This window comes from Muscardinus avellanarius (assembly GCF_963383645.1).
Source record: "Muscardinus avellanarius genome assembly, chromosome: 18".
NCBI classification, from domain to species: Eukaryota; Metazoa; Chordata; class Mammalia; order Rodentia; family Gliridae; genus Muscardinus; species Muscardinus avellanarius.
In genome coordinates, this window is record NC_137804.1 from 2,047,734 (window position 1) to 2,056,082 (window position 8,349).

Consider the following 8,349-nt stretch of genomic DNA (forward strand, 5'->3'; position numbering starts at 1 on the left):
TAATACTTTTATCACAATAGAATTTTAAGTCACAAACTTCTCAGTTTACAAAATTAATATAGTGATATATGAATACTTAAATATATAAATACATAAATAGTTCTAATTTTCTCTAGTGCTCCATACCTCTATATGAGTGTAAAAGAGTTACTCATGGATTCCTTTATCCAGCAACATTATATTACCTCGTTGATTGTATCTTCATTATGTGACACCATTCAAAACAAGAGCACAAATCAATTTAGAGCACTTAGATTTATTCTTATAAGTTTTATCTCAGCTACTCTTTGATAGTTGAAACTAAATATTCTGCTTAGAATGTTAATGGATTTAAGCCATAATCACATTACAATTTTAATGTAGTTAAATTAGTGTAGTTCAACAGGGTAGGAGGTGAGGCCCAGACTGAATATGCCACATAACATTGCAGAAGTAAGGTTATGCAACTAATTATAAATATAGCTAGGAGACTTCAGATGACATTGTAAACCATCACTAAAAATATGCAAGGCATCATCACACCAGAGCAGTTTTTCTAGACAGAGTGGTGAAGAATAAACCTCATAAAATCAGGAAGAAAAAAAAAGAATGCTGAAACAGAAAGGAATTTTTAGATCAAAGAGTTACATATTTAGAATCTACTAATAATTTTGCCCGCAGTTAGAGTGTGATAGGACACTTTCAAATGGCCCTTCTGCTAACACCTACATTGCATATACACGTGGCTATCTAATCCAAAGCTTGGTAATTTCCCATTGACTCTTCAGGCAAAATTATGTGATGAAAGCCTTTAAAAATAAAATAATAAAAGAATTTTGAACCCTAATCAGTGCCCCTTCCCCTACTGGGAAATACAACTTCATTCCCATATTTATGAATATAAATACATGTACACTGTATGAACATATGTATTAACTTTATACGTGTGTGTGTGTGTGTGTGTGTGTGTGTGTGTGTGTGTGTATACATACAGTGTGCTAAGGGCTAGGCCCCCCCCACCTGCACCCCAGCATTAATACTATTGGTGGTAAACCAAAAATAAAATACTGTAAAGTCTTCACCATCAAGGCTGTCATTAAAGTAGAAAAGTAGATATTTTGGATTTTTGTAATCCAATTAATACCTTAGATATAAATATTCTATATAAATTACCTTTATTTTCTAAGATATTTTCATGGGAGACATTTTCCTCGAGATAGTTATAGTTGTTAAGTTGAATAGACTATTCCAAGGGCAATTATAATTGAGAGACAGGGTTATCCAATCTTTTTTAAAGCTATCTGGTTTCTAGAAATCTTTAATATATCACGTTATATTATGAATTTTCAAGAGGGAGGCATAATTTGCAACATTGCTCCAAATTACAGAATACTATATTGTTTGTTCAAAGAATATATCCAAAGACTAATATTGTGAGTAATGTGTTGTTTTTTAATTAAATTAATATGCTCTAGAATAATAGCACAAATTTAGTATGGAATTTGATTTCAATAGAAAAAGTGTTCCCTATCAAAATATAATACCACAACCTCTCTTCTGACCATGACGTCTTTTGGTGACTGCTTTAGCGTGTATTATTACACCATATCCTCCAAATCCAAATTTCCTCCATAGTATCTGAAACTGGAGGAAATTTTCAAAATGTCATGCTTTTTAGATCATTATATTTTTATTCTTAATGTCTAAGAACTTAGTACTGGCCGGGCGTGGTGGCGCACGCTTGTAATCCCCGCGCTTGGGAGGCTGAGACAGGAGGATCGCATGGGTTCGAACCCAGCCTCAGCTACTTAGTGAGGCTCTCAGCAACTTAGTGAGACTCTGTTTCCAAATAAAATATAAAATAGGTCTGGGAGTATAGCCCGGAGGTAGAAAGCCCCTGGGTTCTACCCCCAGTACCACCAAAAAAAAAAAAAGAACTTAGTACTCTAATTATATGGTCATATAATTATAAAGTTAGTCTTAGGTCCTGATGAAAGATAACATAAACACAGGTTTCTAGAGAAGAAAAGATAGGTTCTGACTAGAGTTTTGTGAAATTTTTGTTCTGTACCATATACATGGAATTTGGACATGCAGAGATGGGAGTAGGTGGGTCATAGTCCCAGTTCAGAGAAATGCTGAAACAAAAACAGAAAGAAAAGGGGAAAAAATCGCATGAAATAGAATTCAGAAAGGCTGGATTGGGAGGTGGCTAGCTAAAATAAAGGGAGAGGAGTCTTACGAAATTCATAGTCGGCTGGGTTGACATGACTCTGAATGTCAGGCAGAATTAACAGGCAAACAACAGCTTTTGAGAGTTTTTGAGCAAAAGGTAATAGGATCTCAGTCTTGACTCATAAAGAAGTATATCCCCCAGAGAGTAGAGCTTGATTTGAAAAAGCTCCTTATTCAGAACCCAGAAATGAACACTACAAGAATTGAGGTTTGCCTCTTAGCATTACTGGGATAAGTTAGACATGTATTCTAGCTCTAGACTAGCTTGCATGCATAGCCGAGGTTTGCATATATACACACAAATACAGCATAAATACAAAATACACATGCATCTTAGACATAACCTTCTGCATGAGAGCATGTAAGTGTATTGTATTAAGCTGTACCACAAGGTACAGTGAGTATAAAAAGGAGACTGAACTGAAATCAGAGAGCACTGGAGGTCTGCCAAGGCAACATCACAATATATTTAGTATTGATATACAATACACAGTGAAATCTGATTTCAACTTCCCATTCTCCCTTGTTGAAAAAAAATGTGAGAACACTTATCTATTGGGGCTCAGAATATTTTTTCTCTTTTTTCTTACAGATGCCACTGCCTTCCCGCAAGAAGGCAGAAAGCTTTGTTCCTTCTGACGTGATTGGGTTCAAACTCCTTTTTACTAACAAAGAGCAGAGCTCTGGCAATATTTTCCAATGATTCTCGGCTCTAGTATTTGTTTCAAGCTCAAATCATCCTGTGCTTTCAGTGGACTTTAGCAGCCTCTAATCTTCTCCATAAAAAGATTGCCATGGCCATGTGTCTTCAGGGACACGAGATTCTTTCTCTTAGATCCAGGACCTCTGAGGCGCTCAGCATTGTGCACACACCGGATGGGGAGCGCAAGGGATATTCTTCTTGTGTAGAGAAAAATCACTTCTTGATTGATGTCCTGACTGAGAACAAATTCTTCTACTGGTCATGATGATGTTTCCTCTAAGACTGTATTACCCATCTCCCTGACACCAGAAGCTTAGGGGACGCTTTGACATTTGTGTTTGCCATTTGATTTGTTTTTCTTTGTTCCATCAGAGAGAGAAGAGGTCAGATACCGAACAAATCGAAGGATATTTGAACAGGGGGAGCCCTGATCTGAATCCCCTGGAAAGCTTAGGAACAAACCCGCCAGGTGTGCATGATGAGACATGAGTGGATGGTGCTCAGATTTAGCCCAATTTGGCTGGAGAGCATCCTGATGGAGACGTACTTTTCGAATACCCCACACCTCACTCCTTCAGTACCTGGTGTAAAAAAAAGGGGGGGGACAGGACATGAGAGGGCACACAGGAGTTGAGGGTGGGGAAGAGAGGGAATACTAGAAGGAAAGAGATAAATGTATAGAGGTTCTGGCATTAAAATAATAAGGCAACTTGCTTTGGTGGTAGCGCACACCTGTAATCCCAATACTTGGGAGTCTGAGACAGGAGAATCACAGGTTCAAAACCAGCCTCAGCAACTTAGTGAGATGCAGGAACCTAGCAGGACCCCGTTTCAAAATATAAATAAATAAATAAATAAATAAATAAATAAATAAATAAATAAATATGGCTAGAGGTGTAGCTCAGATGTAGAATGCCCCAGGGTTGAATCCCTAGTATGCAGTACCAAAAAATAAATAAATAGGTAATAAATAATAGGGCAACTTACTGTTAATTGAATCACGTTTCCAGCTAAAGGATCCAGGACCCTTATGTAAATGGCCCAAGTAATTCTATCTGAGACTAAAATACAGAATAAACAAAGTAATATTCTTCTCCTGGTCCCCCAAAAGGTTTTTACTGTGCTAATATCTTTGGCACCATCAAGGTTTGCACTGCTGTGATTTTACCTTAAGTGTTATGTTCCTGCGGTTCTATCTATCATCTATCTATCTATTTGTTTATTTTTGCATTTGATCTTTTAGGTTCCTGAGAAAGTTCACTGGTAGCATCCCTGTCTCTGCAAACCTCTTCTCCCATTGTGTTAAAAAGCAGTAAACCTCAGGACAGGTTTACATTTCTTTGAAGAAAGAAGAGTTTCCTTTACCTGTCCATTACAGGGTGATCCACAGAAATACTACATACTTAGAGCATTCTTAGTCACTGGTATCAGTCTCATGAATTTTTTCCAAAGTGGTGAAAACTCAGAAGCAGAAAAAAAGTCAGCCTTTCCCAGAAAAGGATGTTCATCTGTTACTGTCAAGGGTTTAAATTTCTTGGTCTAGAAGAATGAGGCCACCTTTTCAAATGAAATGTGCAAGCCAATTTCATCTTTTTGAAATGAGAAAGGAATTACTTAAGGTGTTTAATAGTACTGTAATAGAGAGCAATGGCCCGAGACTGAAAAAGACGCAATTTAAATTGGACATTAAGAAAATTTCACTGGAAGCAAGGGCAATTATCAATGAAGTAATTTCCTAAGGGGGAAAAAAGTGAGATGCCATTAAAAAAAAGAGTTGTTTAAAATAGAGTAGATTAAAAAAAAAACCCCACTTGCAGCTGAATCTACGGGAGGATGGTTTTTTATGATTTATTGCTTTGCCTTGCTTGTATGTCATCTGAGCAAGAAATTTCCCTGACTCAGTTAGCTTACTTTACGTCAGGGAAGAGCTGCCGGGAAAGATTGTACTGGGCTAGAGGAGGAGGATGTCTGTGTTCTGTTTTTGCTTCTGTTACTGTTTGCTTTTTAATGTGAAATATAACACTTTAAAATAAATCCTGGGGAAAAAAAGTATAAAAAGAATGTAGGGGGCTGAAATTGTGGAAAAATCCACTCTATCAGAATGTACCTCAGGATAATTTTTTGGCACACACATGCATACGTTACTCTGTCTAATATCTACTTTCTTTTTTTTTTTTTCTTGGTGGTACTAGGGGTAGAACCCAGAGGCTTTCTACCTCCAGGCTATACTTCCAAACCTATTTTATATTTTATTTGGAAACAGGGTCTCACTAAGTTCCTGAGAGCCTCACTAAGTAGCTGAGGCTGGCTTCGAACCTGTGCAATCCTCCTGTCTCAACCTCCCAAACACTGGGATTACAAGCGTGCGCCACCACACCAGGCCAATATCTACTTTCATTAAAATATTATGTCTATATTTAACCTTATTTAAATTTTCTTCAAGGAACTAATTGGTATTTTTTAAATTAAAGGTTATTTTCTGGGCATGGTGGCACACACTTTTAAACCCAGTACTTGGGAGGCTGAGACAGGAGGATCACAGTTCTATAGCCAGCCTCAGCTATTTAGTGAGGCCCTCTGCAACTTGGCAAAACCCTGTTTCATAATAAAAAATAAAAATAGGGCTGACGGTGTAGCTGGGAGGTAGAATGTCCCGTGGTTCAATCCTCAATACTGCAAAATTAATCAATTAATTAATGATTATTGATCAGTGTATATTTCTTGGTGAGAGAATGCAGAACCTGGCCATCCCTTCCTCCCACCATATTGCCACACCACAGCATGGGATATTGAAAAGTATCCTTTTCTGTTATCAGAAGTCCTGAGTCTATCAGCGCCCACCCCCACACACACACCCTGCACACACATGTACCCACACATGCAGTAGGATTTGAGCAAACTCCTTTAGCCTTCTGCAGTTTCAAAGTCTACATTTGTCAACGGCAATGGGAAACGCCATGTGACCTGAGCAGCTCTCACCTAAGTCCATTTTTTTTTTTAAGTTTACTCATGTATATTACATGGACCAAGAGGCTGACATCCTGGCCTGGAAAGTTTCCCTGTAATTCTCACTCTGAGGTACTTTCTGGAAATTTGTGCCCTTTCAGTGGCCATTTGAATTTTTCTTTTACACTGAGTATTGTTTAAGATTCCTTTTTCTGCCTTTCTGTGCACACACTGATTTGGTGAAAGAGTCATTTCACATCCTGCACAAACTTCCTTGCTCATCATCGCACGCACACCATGCCCAGTCCTCCCCTGTACTGGTGTGCCCACTCTGGGGTGGTGTGATTGTAAAATATCGTGTCTAGTCTTGCTTGAGATAGGAGTGCAAGCACCACCGGACCACAGAGGATGGACACCCAGGATGGGGCGGGCTCCAGGTCACGCAGGTGGTCAAGTCCTAAATGCAGAGGCCAAGGGACGCCTCTGTGCAGGTAGGTAAATAGTTCTGTTTTTCATATCTTGTCTTCAAACCCGGTATTAGTTCCCTCTGGCTGGCATAGCAGAATATACACAGACTGGATGGCTTAAAACAAGAAGTCTCTATTGTCTCACGGTTTTGGGGTGCTTGAAGCAAGGCATTGGCAAAGGCACATTTCCTCTAAAAATTCTAGTAGAGGACACTTCTGAGATTCTTTTAACTTCTGGTGGCCGCAGGCAACCCTTGACTTGTGACATTAAAATTACACCTGCTGTCCTCAGATGGCAGAAAAAACTTATAAGGAACAATTTATTTTGTCCCCTAGAAAACTGCATTCTCTCTAATATACAGTACAGCCGGTGCAACTCTTATTTTTCCCTTGGCTGCTAGGCAGCTTGGAATATTTTTTGTTCATAATATCTGTTGTAATATTCTTCAATGATAAAGTTTTAACACAGTTTACCTGCATTCCACTATTGCTAATTAGCATGTTATTTCATTATAGTATAAATTGTTTTTGTTGTTGTTGTTGTTACTCAGGCTAATCATTTATTAAAGCATACTCCAGAAGCTTTTCAGATACAAGTGATATTATTGTTAAATCAATCAATCTGTACTGTATATCATATCTAGAAATCAATTAAATGCTTTATTATGTTTACTTTTAAAAGCTAAAGTAATAGAGCTTTCAGTATAAAATATAAAAGCTTGTCTTTGGGACGTGGGAATAATCAGAGATTTCTTAAACAGAATATAAAAAGGCTAATAGCAGAGGAAAAGGTAGTAAATTTCCCTAACATTAAGAATTTGTGTTAATCAAAACCACCATTAAAATACTAAAAGAGGAGCCAGGCATGGTGCACACTTGTAATCCCAGTACTTTGGAGGCTAAGACAGGAGGATTACAGGTTCACAGCCAACCTCAGTGAGACCCTACTTAAAAATAAAAATAAAATAGGGCTGGGGATATAACTCAGAGGTAGAATGCCCCTGGGTTTAATCCCCAGTACCAAAAAATAAAAGAAAGAGAGAGACATGCTAAAAGAAGGCGCACAGGAGAGTATAATTCATGTAAGTACCAAGCACTAATACGTAGGATAATATAGAATACAAAGGATCCTAAAATCCCTCAGAACAAAGCTTTACTCAATCCAACAGAAAACAAAGGGCAATAACAGTTGAATAAAAGATAAAAGAGGTATACAAATGACCAGCAAATGTGGCGCGAGATGTGCAACTTCATTATTTATTACGGAAATGCAAATTAAACTAGATGAGCTATCACTTCATCACAGATTAAGTAAACAAAAGAAAAGGGAAACTTCGAGAGTGGGCAGAACGGGAAGAAGCACCAGGAACCAATGTGGTAGACACCTGTCGAAGTCCTGCAGAAACCTGCACATTCTGAACAGGGACTCAGGTTTGGGAGCTGAGCAAAGGCTGGTATTGAAGTACCAGAAACAGCACTCTCCTACTCTGATTTCTCTTTTACCTGCTTGCTTGTTGCTTGTGTATTGACTGATTTTTTTTTGTTTATTGTTTTTGGTGGTAGTTTTTTTCCTGCCTATTTGACCCCGGGGCATATCATGTTCCACTAACTACTTTTAAAACTACCTAAGGTCTACTGCTTTGGGCCGCCTCTCCAAATTTGCCTGTGATTTCAGGGTCTGTGGCCTTTAACTTCTGGTGGCTAAGCAGTCACCGGGCACTCCAGTTTGGGGGAACACTCTGGGTCATAACACACCTACCTCTATAACAGTCTCCTGCCATCAGCCTGGCCCGCAGAGAAGGCCACTGCTGTTCTTGCTAATGCTATGTTCATCTCACTGCCATATCTCTGGCGATCATGATGAGCCAACATAAGGTCCTGCTGTCCAATGGGCCCTCCTATGAAAGAGAAACCTCTGGCAGACCTTCGATCTTTCAAGATATAACCATTCCAGCAAGCCCCTTACCGTGTTCTCATCACTCCATTCTCTACCATCTCTTGGGAAAGCTTGATATTTTC